Genomic DNA, 14,238 nt, shown 5'->3' on the forward strand with positions numbered 1-14,238 from the left:
GTAGGAGATGACCCCTCTACCACTCACCTTTCACCTCTTTCTGCCCCAGGAGCCATGACTCCTTTGCCCTTCAGCACAGTCTGCTGCTTTCCGCTGATTGCCTCTTCTCCCTAGATGAGCTGCTTGCTCTAAGGTGTGGGGACAGTGAGTGACACACTCAGGGAAGCAGAAGGGACAGGCACGAGGCTTGAGAGCAGCTGGAGCTGGCACTGGCAGCCATTGGGTAGAGCTAGGCACCCCTATCGCACCTCACTGTGCTCAACAGGGCTCTGGATGAGGGCACTACCATCCCTTGGCCTGTCCTTCTCCAGGGCCACTCTCTTGAGGCCCAGTGGGGACACAAACACCCTTTTGCTATTTCTGTGAAAATGCCACTGAGGTAAACCAATGGCCGAGAAAGCCCTAGCTAGAGTCTGGCTACCTTCTACCTAAAGGTTGAATCCTAGGCCAAATAGTGTACCTGGGAGAAGGATGTACCCTCTGCTGACCCCTTGGCACTCAGTTTCCAGCCAGGCCAGTCCTTGCTTGTAGAGGGAGCGGAGGGAGGGAGTGACAAAAGGAGGTGTCTCTGAGGAGACTGTGGGGCTAGGCATGCCTGGAAACCCATCTCACCCTGCAGATGAAGAAGCCCAAGCCCCAAAGACTAAATGAGTCACCCAAGGTCATGCAGTCCACAGAGAAAGGCCAGGCATGGAAAGAGGACACCTGCATAATCCTGCCCTTGGATGAAGCCTTGCACAGATGGTGTCCAGGAAACCTGTGCCGTTTCCAAACTGAGCACTTCCTCCCAGCCTCTTTTTCGTTTTCAGAATATTTTTATTTTCCTAGAATTATATAAAATGTATTTTGATTATATTCACCTGCCTCCCCTAACTCCTCTCAGACCCACCCCCACCCCCTCCCTACCAACCAAATTTCATGTTCTCTCTCTCTCTCTCTCTCTCTCTCTCTCTCTCTCTCTCTCTCTCTCTCTCTCCCTACCTACCCATCGAGTCTAGTTTGGGGTGCCCAAATACTGTTGCGCATGGAGCCTGGTGGAACTTCTAGGAGTTGCACCCTCAAAGAAAACTGACTCCTTTTCCCAACAGCCATTGGCTGCCAATAGCTCCTCAGCTAGGGCTGGGATTTGTTGCCCTCCATGTGTCTCCCTGGCCTCTCAACTTATCTTAATTTTGCAGGAAATGTATGTTGTTGGTTTTCCTTCTTTGAAAAAAAAAAAAAACCAGGACTAGTACAAGCAGTGAGAAGAGTTTCCGCCAGCCTGCATTCAGCTCGCACTGGGGTTGTGGATGTCTTGAGCATCTAGGTGGCCTTGGTGACAGTTGGCAAGGGGGACTCTTATGTAATCACCTGGCCAGGGATGACTGCAACAGCAAAGGCTAAGAAAGTGTGCGAAGAGCCATCCTCAATGCAGGGAGTGGAGTCACTTCCTGCCTGGGAAATTCACCACAGCTGAGCATAGGGCCATGGTGGCAGTCCGTCTTCCGGGAGCACTCTAAAAGCTAGCCCTGGTTATGTGCTCCTGCAGGACAGATTCCTCCAGGTTGGCTCTGGACTGCACATTGGGGTTGAGCGTGTGGTTACGGTCTGATGCATCTCCCACCACAGTGGAACACTGATCCTAACTTTCAAGGCTATGGCCTTAGGGGAGGGAATTGGTCAAGATGGTACAGCCCTCAATCTGGGATTACTATGACTGTGATCATGGGTGTTGTTTGGCCTCATGAGGCATGAGGCCCACTGTAACTTCCTAAGCCTAACTTGAGTTTGGTGAGGCCTAGGGTAACTTCCTGGACCCAGCTCAAGTTTGGAGACCTTTCTCTGGCTACCCAGCCGCTAACATGGCAGAATATTATTGGCCCTTGTTCTTTGCTCAGCCTTGGCCCATCCCAGGCTTCTCTACTCCCATTACAACCCTTTATAAGTTCCTGCTTGATACCATCAAACAAGATCCTGCTTTGGCAGACTCCCAACTCAGTGGATGTGTTTCTCACAGGTGCCCAAGCTGGGAAGGCTAAGTAGTGACCCTCACCATTCCGTTCAGCCCAGGGAGAGTCCTGCAGGTCTGGCTCTACCCCCCCTCTTTCTGCCAGAGAACCCAGCCAGGGGCAGGGTGTTAGCTATCAGCTTGACTGGAATCACCAAGGAGATAGCCCTCTGAGTATTATCTGCGGGGGATTATATTGATTGTGTTCACTGAGGTGGCAAGACCTTCCCACTGTGGGCGGCCATTCTCTGGATGGGATCCTGGACTGTATACGTGGAGAAAAAACTGAGTACCAGCATGCATTCACGTTTCTTTCTTTCTTTCTTTTTTCTTTGCTTTGCTTTTCTTTGTTTTTTTGAGACAGGGTTTCTCTGTGTAACAGCCCTGGCTGTCCTGGAACTGAGCTCTTTATAGACCAGGCTGGCCTCGAACTCAGAGATCCGCTTGCTTCTGCCTCCCAAGTTGTACAGTTCACCTGTACTACATGTACTATGGTACTACACCCATAGTGCACTACAGGACGGTTTACGAGTCTCAGGTAAGGGCCTAAAGATTTAAAGACACACACAGAGAGAAAGAGACAGAAACAGGGGTCATCCTTGAAACAAGAATGCCCCCTTTTTTGTGTTTAGGGGCAGCTTATATAGTGCTCTGGCCACGCCCCAGCTCTCGGGATCTTTCAGCTGCAGGCCCACCAGAAACCACACCCCTGCCAGCAGGGTCTCGTGCTCAGAGCAGCTGCAAACACAGGAAAACAAGTTGTTTTGCTCAGAACAGCTGCAAGCATAACAAGTTTTTTACAGGAAATTCAGGGTCTGGTAGTCTGGAGTCCCCAACAGTGACAACAGCAGCCACTACAGGCTATGGTGATCCTAAAGTCTCTCTCGGCCAGAGTGACCCCACCAGGCAGGGCACTGACTGACTGGGCCGAGGCCACATGCCTTCTGCTGCCCCTGGGAGAAAGCTTGCCACTCTCTCCACAAACTCCTGGGCGCGGCTCCTGGCACTGCTGCTACCTTCTGGGTTTCTCCATGAGCACTCACAGCACTCGGCTGCCTCCCTCACAAAGCTCTGCTCCAACCGCCTTCTGGCCTGAGTTGTGCTTGCTCCGGGTTTGTATGGGGAGCAGAGCAGGACTCCGAACCAAGACGCTGCCGCCGCCTTCCTTTGCTGCCTCAGTTGTTGCCCACAATGTTCCTCCTCCCCTGCAACTTCCAGTAGGGAATTTGGGCATAGTTCTCTCTCTAAACTACTTCCTGCTATTTATTGGGTGAAGTATGTTTGTAGGCCCTTCATGGTGACCTTCAGGTTCTCATCTCCAGTCAAAAAAGAAAACACAACAACATACATCTGTGCACATTCCATCTTTTCAAGGCCTTCAATTCGCCCTCCCGCCTCCTCTTTATTACTTTTATTACTTTCCTGCTGGCCAGCCTTCTAGAGGGCATCCCTCAGAGAACCTTTAGTTCCCAGTCTCAGCAGTGCCTCCTGCTATGGTGCCTGCACCACCCGGAACTGCTATCAGGCAAGAGCCTGGGATAAATGCATATGCCCATCTTCAATCCAACCTCACCATTCCCGAGGGTAATCTCTCAGTGTCTCTCTAGTTCCCCATCTTGCTGGGGCCTCCATTTGTACCTTCTGCCTGTACTACATGTACTAGGGTACTATACCTGTAGTGTGGTGCCCGCCCTACAAGATGGCTCATGAGTCTCGGGCAAGGGCCTGGAGATTTAAACACACAAAGACACACAGACAGAGACACGGGTCATCCTTGAAACAAGAATACCCCCTTTATTGTGCTCAGAGCAGCTCTTATATAGTGCTCTGGCCATGCCCCAGCTCTCGGGATCTTTCAGCTGCAGACTCATTAGAACCCACTCCCCTGCCATCAGGGTATCATGCATCCTGCTCAGAGCAGAGGAAAACAAATTGTTTACAAGAAATTCAGGGTCTGGTGGTCTGCAGTCCCCAACACCAGGTGCTGGAATAAGAGGAATGAACCACCACCACCACCCCCTGCTGGGGCATTCGCATTTCTATCTCCTGATTGTGAATGTGATGTGAGTGGCTACATCAATCTCCGGCCACCTCCAGAGCCTTTCTCACCATGAAGGACGGAACCCTTGAACTGTAACCTGGGAATAAACCCCTTTTCCTTCCCTTTAAGTTGCTTTGGTCAGAATATCCTATCATAGCAACAGGTATCGAGGGAGTGTCCACATACAGTAGGTGGGCTAGACTGTCAGCCTTCAGAGCTGTGAGCAACAAAAGTTACTGTTCATGGGCACACACACAGCCCATGCCCCTTCTGTCACAGCAGGGCACACAGCTAAGGGTAATTCAGATACAAGTTGGGGAAGGAAAGAGAGGAGTCGGGAAGCCACTGGGGAAGCCAGTGAAGGTCAGCTCCCGGAGAGCACTGGGTTGGGACAGGCTCCCTAAGCACGAATCAGGAGGAGCAGTTACAAGGCACACATCTGCCAGACATGGCTGGTGACTGTGCTAACCGCCTGTGCTCAGTGTAACAAGTAGCTGAGGACCAGCTCCAGTGTAGGAAAGACTTGCCTTGGCTACAGCTTTCAGGTCACAGGCTTAGGCTGTCACAGGAGCCACATGGACTGGAAGAACCTGCTCACTTCATGGTAGCTGGGAAGCAGAGAGGAAGAAATGGAGTCTCAGTGTCACCTTAAAAGAGCGCACGGATGACTTGAGCTTTTCTCACAGGGCGACCCCTAGCACATCACAAGCCTTTATCATGTGAGCCTTCTCCCTTCCTTCTCCTCCTTCCTTCCTTTCTCCTCCCTCTTCCCCCAGCCTTCTCTTCTCCTCATCCCCCTCCCCTCCTCTTCTTCCTTTCCTTTTCTTCCCCCACCTCCTGCTCCTCGTTGTGTGACAAGACTTTTCTTGAGGAGAAACACATCTGCTCAGCCCAGACCGGGAGCCACAACAAACCAAAGTACAGATACCACCGAAGTCCAGCTTGGTGAACCTATGGGTTCTATTGGGGACACTGGATTGCAGGAGCAGAGCCTGGAGTTCACTACACAGCCTGCAGGCAGCTCAACAGTTAGAGTGTCCTTTCCAAGTGACTCAGATGGACTGGGCTGGTCTCAAGTCGTCTTTGCCGCTGAGGCTTGTCTGAGAGTGACTCTGTAGTCTCTATTGTCTACTCTTAGAAAGGAGGGGCCTGTGGAATCTGGTCACTTTTGGGTACTTTCTGAAGCTGTTTTGAGTTTCCTTCTGTCTAAAGGAGCTTCCCTGGGAGATAGAATGTTTCAATCTCAGGAGAAACTGCTACACAACCCGACTTCTCCTCTACCCTCCATATCCTCCCCTCCCCTCTATCCCCTCTCCTCCTCTCCTCTCCCCTTCTCTCCCATCACCTCTTCTTCACGTTTTGACAACTCTTTTCCTACACTTACATATGTCAGCATTTGATATCACACATGACCAGACTCATCACTTCACATGGGTGATCTGGCCCTTGCCTCGGGGATGAGAGGTCAAGACATCAGCCCCTGCTCTGTGCTAAGCCATGTTCTCCTGTGCTGGGGTATGGGTGAGGGCATACGAGGAGTTGGATCTGTCAACAAAACATCCCATGAATGGCAAGCCTGGATGGTGGCAGCCAAGACGCCATCTTTCAGGAGCAGCTGTTTGCTCTCCCTCATCGTGTCCACAGTCAGGTGCTCCCTAGTCTGGTCTAATGGCGAGGACCTTGCCCAGGAGCCCAGCCAGCTGGGCCTCCTGTATGAACACCAGCAGGAACAAGCTCCCAGGACAGGGAAGCTGATTTCTTCAGTGACACAGGAACAGCAGGAGAGAAGCATCTGCAGCAAGCAAGGCCGTCCCAGATGGCAGGGGCAGCCAAGCCACTTTAGGGCTGACTTGGCTTAGTTGAAGGATCTCAGAGCAACATGGATGACAAAATAAAACCCTCCAACATCTAAAGCCATGATCCAAACCCCAGGCTCACCCCAGCCAATGCCAAGGACACCGTGCAAGCCCGGTGCACTTGACAGCGACCGCAGAATCCAGAGGCTCACAGAGCCTGAGCCAAGGCATGACCTTAAATCTTCCCCCTGACAACCTTTGCAGACACACGGGCTCCCCAAAGCGTCCCCAGCATTGCAGGATAGCGGCGCTGCCATCTTCCTCACACCTGTCACTCAAGAGCCCTTTCCAAAAACCCTCCCAGACACTGCTGCTCCTGAGACAGGGTTGCTGGTGCGGATGTGTTGAGGGGAGCAGATGGCGGAGAGAGATTTAAACACTCCATAGCACAATGGGGTGTTTCTGGCTTTTCTTTATCAAAGATCATCTGTGCCTGACATACTTTACCCACCTCCGCTCGGGTTCCAGACAAAGAAACACAGTGACAGAATGGGAACAAGCCGTAGCCATCACACTCACCCTGGCTCATGACTAGACTAGAGGTGGCCAGAGGACCTATCATTAGGGACAGAAATCAGTGGAATGGCACCTGCAAGATTTCCATTTTTCAGGGGGAAAAAATGTAAAAAACCATGACAGGGGCTGCTACATCCTCCCTTTCTTTCGATGTGTAAGTGGCGATCAGAGGACATGCAGTCATACTGAGACCATGAAGTGACAAACAGGCCCCCACCATGCTAGGTGGGATTTCCATTTTGCAAGCCTTTTCGCGATCCCATTTCGGTCTCCTAAACAAAAATGAAAAATTATCTATTATTGGTGATCTCATTGGCCAAAGGAAAAAAAATTCAGCTTTGAAAATTAACCCATACCCATACACAAGTTTCATTCAGCACTCTGTGTGAGTCACTACTGGCAAGACTCTCAGGCCCAGATCTAAGAGCATGTTCTGTGTGCTGACTGGTGGAAGGGCATGCCAGAGAAAGGGCTGATTGATTGGTGGAAGGAAGGGCAGGCCAAAGAAAGGGGCTGATTGGTGGAAGGGCAGGCCAGAGAAAGGACTTTGACAGCCTTGCCTGTCTGTTTAGATGGGGCAGGTGACAGACCAGTCTTGCTGTCCTCCTAGCCTGATTTTGTCACTGGCTGAACAAGCAGCAAGCCACACAGGCCAGCCCTCGCCACTGGGTGTGAAGGCTGGGCTCTTGTCTCTCCCTAGTCACACTTGAAGCTTTTTTGTTTTCCTGGAAATGGGCACCTTGGTGAATCCCTGGGGTGTGGGCAGAAAATGCAAGCCTCTACTGCAGGATGGCGGCGGGGGTGTGTGTGCTGAGGACCCAAGAAGGGCTGTGAAGGTCGCCTCACACCCTCACACACTGTTTCAGAGAGACGTCTGAGTACCGCTCCCAACAGCTCAAATGGCCAAACAGGAGTAAGGGAAGGTCAGAACTGATGCTCAAGGGCAGAGCTTGTGTTATTTTCCTGGAATTAAGATCAAGATTTTTAAAAGAAAAAAGTTTTTAAATTAAATAGCAACAACAACAAAAAGAAATAAATCAAGGACCAAGCAGTGGTGGCACACATCTTTAATTCCAGCACTCAGGAGGCAGAGGTCGAGGCAAGTGGATCTTTGTGAGTTCAAGGCCAGGCTGGTCTACAGAGTGAGTTCCAGGATAGCTAAGGCTACGCTGAGAAACCCTGTCCCGGAAAAACAAACAACAAATAATAAAGTAATCCTTTAAAAATCCTAAACAGCTTCAGGATTACCAAAACTGTAAATTTTAAAATGAGAAAATAAAGTTCAGACCAGTAGAAGGGGGCAGAGAGACAGATAAACACATAGAGGCAGGGGTGGGGGGAGGCAGAGAGAAACAGACACATAGAGAGGCAGGCAGGTAGGCAGGAAGATAGACACACATGGGTGGGGGACTAACCCTGATCAAAAGTAAGATGTGTGTATGTTTGTGTGTGTGTGTGTGTGTATGTGTGTGCATGTGTGTGTATGTGTGTATGTGTGTGTGTATGTGTGCACCTGTGTGTGTGTATAAGGCAAGTTTACTATCCCCAAGCCACATCCCCAGCTCTTAACTCTGCTTTTGATAGATTGTCCCTAACTATCCCTGATGCTGTGATGTAGCAATTGCCTTTGAACCCTTGTTCCCATGGAGACCACACACTGGGACAAAGGTGCATGCTGTTTGGTTCAATAAATGCTATCAAAAACTTGTCCTTAGGGCTGGAGTGATGATGGCTTAGTGGTTAAGAGCACTGGCTGCTTTTTCAGCGGACCTGGGTTCAATTCCCAGCACCCACATGGAGGTTCACAACTAACTATTTGTAACTCCAGCTCCAGGGGATCTGATGCCCATTCCAGGGCGTCAGGCGTACACATGGTGCACAGATGTACAAGCAGGAACACACACAAAACAAGCAAAAAACCTTCCCTTCTGTTCTTGAACTCCATGAAAACATCCCAAGTTGCCATGGAAACTGGCTCTGCGGACACAGGCCTGCCATCTAGTGCTAAGTGGGCCATGCCTGGGTGAGTATGGACGGTGATACCCTGCTATAATGCTGAGTCAGGTTGCCAGTAGCAGGATTAATGCTATCACCCAATCATGCCATCCTGTGAGTATCTGTGTGTCACTGTGCGTATATGACACATGCCTGCCAGTGTCCATGGAGGCCCGAACCAGGATCCCCTGGAGCTGGAGTTATAGTTTGTGTGAGTCACCAGATATGGGTCCCGGGAGCTGAACTCAGATGTTCAGGACACTCTTAGTCACAGAGCCATCCCTCCAGCAGCTGACACGATCCTCTGGAACACAAGCGTCAGGATGATGATGTTAGATCTCCTCCACAGGGGAGGGGAGAAGCTCTTTGTCATGGCTCCCTTTCTGGTGGTGCCCGAGTCATGGTTGCCTGAAAGACTATGCGTAGCTGTGCCACAACCGTGAGGAACAGTGACAGACTTTTCCATCTCTGTGGTCAACCTCAGAGGGTCAACTTCAGAGGAGGGAGGTTTGTTTTGGTTCTTGGTTTCAGAGGCTTTAGTCCAGGGTCACTTGGCCTTGGTTTTCTGAGCCCATGTTAAGGCACAGGATCATGGCAGGACCTGAGTGAGGAATATTGTCAGCTGGATGGTCAAGGCAGGAAGATTGGAAGTTCAAGGCGTGAATAGCAAGTCCAAGGCTGGACTAGACGTGTTAAGGAGACCCTGTCTGAAGGTAAAAATAAATAAATAAACAAACAAACAAAACCAGGAATATACACAACTCAGTGGTTGGGTACTTTTCTGGCATAGGTAAGGCTTGGGTTCAATTCCCAGTACTGCCAGGGAGGGGGGAGGGAGAGAGGTAGGGAAAGAGGGAGAAGGATAGAGAGAAAGGCAGGGAGACAGAAAGAGGGAAGGGGGAGGGAAGAAGATGGGTAAAGGAGAGAGAAGGAGGGAGGGAAAGGGAGGGAGAAGGGAGAAAGTCCTACTGTCCACTAGTGAATGTCCACTTACTCTTGGAAACTCAAAAGATGCATGTATGAGGGCATTAGCTGTACCAAGGAAGGAAGTCCTGTCGCGTGCTTGAGGTGGTCCTCACTCGAATGGTCCCCACACACGAGGTATCTGAAGAGCTCAAGTTCACAGGGTCAGAAAGAAGAGCGCTGGTTACCAGGGCCCAAGGGGAGATGGAGAATGTTTAATGAGTCCAGAGTTCAGATCTGCAAGATGCAGTCCTGAGATCTGTTCCACAGTGATGTGAGCCAGCTCTACACTATTGCCCTATACCTAAAAATAGCCCAGAAGGCACGGTTTACATCTAAACAGTTCCACAAAGGCTTGATCCTCAGCCTGGCCCTCCTGGGGGGTGGTGGAAACTTTAGCAGGTGGTGTCTCCAGTCACTGTAGATTGTGGGACTCTGATCTCGTCCTCTGTTTGGCTCTGTAGCCAGGAGCTGAGTGGCTTTGGCCTGGTGCTCCCATGAGGATGTGCCACTTCGCCTCAGGCTTAACAGCAGTGGGCTGTCAGGTCACAGGCTGAAACTCCAGAGCTGTAAGCCCACGGTGGCTCAGGCATTTGTATCATGACAGTGCTGAGTGACCTAGACTAGCTAAATGAAAATAAAGCAAGACAACCTCTCCCTGGCTCTCTCGGGACCCTCCCTCTGAGAACCTGGGAGCTGTAAGTGCGGGGCCATCCGGCAGAGAACGCCACACTCATCCCATGGCTTCCGAGTGGCCATGCACCTGGAGACCAAGAAACCAGATGCTGGAGGCGGGGCGGCCACCAGTACTTTAGTCTGTGAGACTTCCCAGCTGGATCAGGTTATAATGGGGCAGACAAGCCTACCCTTTCTGCCTATCTCAGGGCCGGCACCCTGAAGCCACAGCACAGAAAAGGGACCTCCACAGCCACCCTCAGCACACTGTGTTGCCAGCAACAGCAGGTAGAACAGGTGTTGAAGTCATTTCTGCACAAGGTTATTCTTTGCCGAGTCTGCCTGAGACATTCTGGAACAGGCTGACAGAAATGGCTGCTTTCCACACAGCCTCCCGGCAGGTGCAAATCATGGGTTGTGTCTGCAGCTCTGCTCCCCACAATGCAAACAGCCACAACTCTCAAAATTCTCTTTTCTGGCCTGTCTTAGGGTTTCTGCTGCTGTGAAGAGACACCATGACCACTGCAGCTCTTATAAAGGAAAAACATTTAGTTTACATTTTCAGAGGTTCAGTCTGTTATCATCATGGTGAGACTTGGTGGCATGCAGGCAAACATGGTGCTGGAGAAGGAGCTGAGCATCCTACATCTTGACCCACAGGCAACAACAGGAAGTGAACTATCTCACTGGGAGTAGCTTGAGCATAGGAGATCTCAAAGCCCACCCCCACAGTAACACATTTCCTCCAACAAGGCCACACCTCCTAACAGTGCCTCTCCCTATGAGCTTATGGGCACCAATTATATTCAAACTACCACATGGCTCATGCCAGTTTCTGCCCAGGTGTACAGGGTTTCCTGGAGAGAAAGGCCATCACTAGCTTATCTCTTCCCTTGCTGTGACCCCATTGAATTAGGTGGGGGGTAGCTTTTCATTTAAATACACTTTCCCAGGGGTTTTCTCAATGGAGGAACGGATACAGGGGGCAGGAAGAGAAGCTAGGCAGCTATGGAGGGTGACTTCAGAAGACTCCCATCTTGTCTGTGTCTGTCATGGCGTTTTATAAGCATCCTTTTTCCTCTTCAAAGAGGTGGGCCTCCTGGAACTTCTGTGGTCACTCTGCACTGAACTGGAACATTCTCCCACAATTCCCACAACAATGCTACAGGGTCGGGGTATGTGTGTGCACACATGTGTGCCTGTGTGCTTGCCCATCTGCATGTGTACCCATATGTACACACGTGTGTATGCTTGCCCGTCTGCATGTGTGTACACATGTGTGTATGCTTGCCCGTCTGCATGTGTGTGCACACATGTGTATGCTTGCCCGTCTGCATGTGTGTACACATGTGTGCCTTATGCTTGCCCGTCTGCATGTGTGTACACATGTGTGTATGCTTGCCCGTCTGCATGTGTGTGCACACATGTGTGTATGCTTGCCCGTCTGCATGTGTGTGCACACATGTGTGTATGCTTGCCCGTCTGCATGTGTGTGCACACATGTGTGTATGCTTGCCCGTCTGCATGTGTGTGCACACATGTGTGTATGCTTGCCCGCCTGCATGTGTGTGCACACATGTGTGCCTATATGCTTGCACGTCTGCATGTGTGTACACATGTGTGTATGCTTGCCCGTCTGCATGTGTGTGCACATGTGTGTATGCTTGCCTGTCTGCATGTGTGTACACATGTGTGTATGCTTGCCCGTCTGCATGTGTGTACACATGTGTATATGCTTGCCCATCTGCATGTGTGTACACATGTGTGTATGCTTGCCCGTCTGCATGTGTGTGCACATACATACACATGTGAGTGGTGATCTCGGCTCTCCAGGGGAAGCCTGGGGTTGGAGGGACAGATATCAGTGACCCAGCTCTGGTCACGTGACTGCTTAGTGGGCACTGGCTTCTGCCCAACACATGCTAGAGATATGTCATGACGTCAATGTTCAGCTCTCAGTTCTAGGTCTGGCCACAGCTATAATTCCAGATTTTTCTGGTGGAGGAGAGAGCACAGCCAGATGGAGTCCTGTCTGTGGATGCTGCTAGGAAGAAGGGCCTTGCAGACACTGCAGGCCCATGAGTCTGCCTCTCCTCCCCTGAAGGATGAGGATCATTCTGGCTTGGGGGGGTGGGGTGGGCCTGGGGTCTGAAGATGAAGACTTTCAGCATGTCAGCGAGCCCCTTAGATTTTAGATGTGTCTTAAGCCAGCAACATCGTCACTTCATCAGGGAATCAGGGACAACACTGTCACGGTGTAACATGTCCTTTGTCCTCTCTCCGCACACGCTGTCCTCCTCTGAAAGCTCGGGACATTTGTGCTGAATGGGCTAGACCCGAGCAATGGTGCTGAGACTTCTGATTGCCTTTGACACCCTTCCATTCCCATCTGGCTACCCAGAGACACCGACACAGTGCCCCATGCAGAGAAATGTCCTGTCAAAGCAAAACCAAGAAACCTAACAGCTGCTGGCATCCCTGTGCAAGAACTCCAATTCAGTAGCTACACAAGCCTCCTTTCTGTAATGTAGCTATAAAAACTAGGCCTCAACCCAAATACACTTTAATAACCTGCGCATTGGACATAGCTGGGTGAGGGCTGGGTTCTTATTCAATCAAACAAGGTTCCCGGGAAGAAGAACACTCAGAGCCTATTAGCCAGCCCAGTATGTGTGGGACCAGTTTCCAGAGGGCTGCGGTAAGGAGAGAGGAAAATGCCAACAAAAGATGGCCAAGGGAGGGAGAAACAGAAGGAAAGCATCCTGAGGGGCTCCCCCGCTGTGTTCCTCCTGTCCTGGATGCTGCAGCCTTGCTGGAAGACCCCAGTGGAAGACACTGTGCGCATGGGATCCTCTCCTGGGCCTGTGCAGCACAGAGTCACCTTCTCTTCAGCCACAGCTACACAAGGCCAGATCCCCAAGCAGAAAGTAGAGACTTAGAAAGTCCAGGGAAGGATCCAAGGGCCAGAATCTCCAGGGAAGGATTTAGAAAACCAGACAGATGGGTGCTGTGGATCGAGCCTGTAATCGCAGCACTTGGGAGGCTAAGGTGGGAGAAAAGCAGATTTGAGGCCAGCCTGGGCTATTTAATGAGAACACCCAGGCAGAGCTGCTCTCCGTGCAGTGATGCTGTGGGCATGGACGATCCGTGTCTTTTATAAGAAGGGACCATATCTTTATTGACGTGGTACTTTTGTTCTTCAGGCACTAATACCTGTAAGAGCCCAGCCCCCAAGAGGTAGTTAACCCTGGAAACACTCCACTAACTCAGAAACTCTTGCAACACAGGCTTGGAGAGATAGCTCAGTGGTTAAGACCTGCTGCTGCTCTTGCAGAGGACCCAGGCTCAGCTCCCAGCATCTACATGGCTGCTCACAACCATCTGTAACTCCAGTTCCAGGGGAATTTGATGCTCTCTTTTGGACTCAAGAGAGACACTGTATACATGTAACACACTTACATACACACAGACAAAACACCACATAAAAAATCTTTTTTAAGAAAAGAAAAAGAAATGTTCATCACACCTGTTTGAGAAACTAAAGTAATCCAGCTGTTTAGAGGGAGGTGGCGCACAGCTGCTACAAGAGATTAGAGAACCTGGGCTCTAGGCGGTGCTCCACTTGAGGACCTTAGGGACACAGGGACATCCCCATGTATGTGACCCAGGTACTTAGGAATCAGGGGCTCTAGGAAGTGCTCCCCACATTGGCTCCATGTCCTTAGGGACCAGGTGCTCCAGGCACTGGTTCAAACAACTGTGTTAGGCACTTAAAGACCAGAGAGCACAAGCAAGATGACTCACACCTTTAATCCCAGCACTTGGGAGGCAGAGACAAGTGGATCTCTACGAGTTCAAAGCCAGCCTGATCTACATAGCTAGCTCCAAACCAGCTAGGGCAACACAGTGAGACCCTGTTTCAAACAACAACAAAGGCCCAGAGACTCCAGTCATGTGCACCCACCTGACCTGGGCCCTTAGGGATCAGGAACTGCAAACGCTGCTCTGCACACCTGCTCCAGATTCTTCTGGGTCTTGGCACTCTGACCACTGCTCTTGGTGCTTGGCCAACATCAAATGCTTTAACCAGTCCCTTTCCTAATTGCTCTCTAGCTTCTCTGAATCCAGAGTTATCTGCAAGTATACTCAATGGCTACACTTCCTCCTCCCTGAGTGCTCAGCTCTAAACAACACAGGATCAATTC

Source organism: Microtus pennsylvanicus, chromosome 11 (genome assembly GCF_037038515.1).
Source record: "Microtus pennsylvanicus isolate mMicPen1 chromosome 11, mMicPen1.hap1, whole genome shotgun sequence".
Classification (NCBI taxonomy): domain Eukaryota; kingdom Metazoa; phylum Chordata; class Mammalia; order Rodentia; family Cricetidae; genus Microtus; species Microtus pennsylvanicus.